We start from the raw sequence: 2,043 nt of genomic DNA, 5'->3' as shown, positions 1-2,043 counted from the left end.
AAGTTTTAAATATATATAGTATTGATTTTTTACTTTGGAGGAAGGTAGAGAAAGCTACACTTTATAAATCATAGAATGGAAGTTGGTCCTTGAGGAATAATGGACACTTGACCAGGCCAGGCATGGTGGTGCATGCTTAAAATCCTAGCAGTAGAGAGGCAGAGGTAGAAGGATTGCAAGTGAGGCTAGCCTGAGCTATATAGTAAGCTCAAAGCCACCCTGGGCTATGTAGCAAGACCTTGTTTCAGAAAAAAATGGTCAGGAAAAGAAAGGATAAACTATACAAACCCCTTGCAGATGTGACACTGCATGATAGGTTTGTGAACTATGAAGGGATGGTAGGCATGAAAGCTGCAGGAGGTGAAGATGGCTGGGGAGATGGCTTAGTGGGTAAAGCATTTGCCTCACAAGCCTGAGGACCAGAGTTTGCTAACACTTTCTTGAATTAAGCTGGTCACAAAGTTAAACCCAAAGGCACAGTGGAGGAGTATGTCCTGCTGCAGGACACTGCAAGCAGAAGAAAGGATTGACAGCACTCTACTAAAAATACTCCTGTTGAGCCAGGCAGGGGGGCACACACCTGTAATCTGAGCATTTAGGAGGCAGGGCAGGCCAGCCTGGTCTACATAGTGAGTTCTAGGCCAGTTGAGGCAGGGAGACCCTGTCTCCAAAAGACCAAAAACAAAGCAAAACAAAGCAAAACAAAACTCTTGTTGTGGTTGGTTGTGGTGGCACACGCCTTTAGTCTCAGCACTTGGGAGGCAGGGGTAGGAAGATCTCTGTGAGATTGAAGCCAACCTGGTCTACATAATGAGCTTCAGGCTAGCTGGGGCTATAAGGAGACCCTGTCTCAAAAAAAAAAAAAAAAGTATCAAATAAAGAAATAAAACAAACAAAACCCAAAACGTTTGTTGGGGCTGGAGAAATAGCTCAGCATTTAAGAGTATGTGTACAGCTCCTGCAGAAAACCCAAGTTCAGTTCCTAGTACTCATGTTGAGCAGCTCACAAACTGCCAGTAATGCCAGCTCCAGGGGATATGATGCCCTTTTCTGGCCTCTATGGGTACCTGCACTCAGGTGCCCAAACTCATACTCATACACATACAATTAAGATAATAAATGAAATATATTTTTAAATTTTTTTGTTTTATTTTTATTTTATGTGTATGCATGTATTTTGTGTATGTATGCATGTGGACCCCTGTTGTGCAATACCCACAAAGGACAGAAGACAGTGTCAGATACCCTGGAACTGGAGTTTCAGACAGTTGTTATCCACCCCATAATTTTATTTCTAAAGAACTAACTAGAGTAATAACAGGGGAAAGTGAGGCATTAAAGGTCTTCGATATGGGGCTGGGGAGATGGTTCAGTGGTTAGGAGCACTGACTGCTCTTGCAGAGGACCCAGGTTCGATTCCCAGTACCCACAGGGCAGCCAACAACTGTTAATAACTCCAGTTCCAGGGGATTTGACACCCTCTGTGACCTCCGAGGGCAATGCACGACACAGGTGCACTTACATGCAGGCAATACACTCATACACATAAAATAAAAATAATAAAAAAGGTTTTAAAAAAGATCTTTGGTATTAGGAATCTTGGAGTTCTTTATTTTTAATTTTAATTTAATTTTAAATTTACTATTTTTATTTTATGTGTGAATGTATTTCCTACATGTAAGTGTACCCTCATTGTTCAATGCCCAGCGGTCAGAAGAGGGCATCAGATCCCCTGGAACTGGAGTTACAGAGAGTAGTTAACCACCATAAGGGTGCTGGTACCAAACCCAGGTCCTCTGCAAGACTAGCCAGTGCTCTTAACTGCTGAGTCATCTCTCCAGCCCTTATTATTTTTTTTAAGGATTTATTTTTATCTGTATGAGTGTTTTGCCTGCATGTATGCTAAGTGTACCACATGTGTGTAGGGCCCATGGAGGCCAGAAGATGGCATCGGATGCCCTGGAACTGGAGTTATAGCTGGTTGTTAGTAACTAACACGTGGGTGCTGGGAAAGAAACCCAGGTCCTCTGCAAGAGCAGCAAA

This window comes from Nannospalax galili, unplaced genomic scaffold (genome assembly GCF_000622305.1).
Source record: "Nannospalax galili isolate Female #2095 unplaced genomic scaffold, S.galili_v1.0 scaffold979, whole genome shotgun sequence".
Classification (NCBI taxonomy): Eukaryota; Metazoa; Chordata; class Mammalia; order Rodentia; family Spalacidae; genus Nannospalax; species Nannospalax galili.
Note: the sequence above shows the minus strand (reverse complement) of the source record.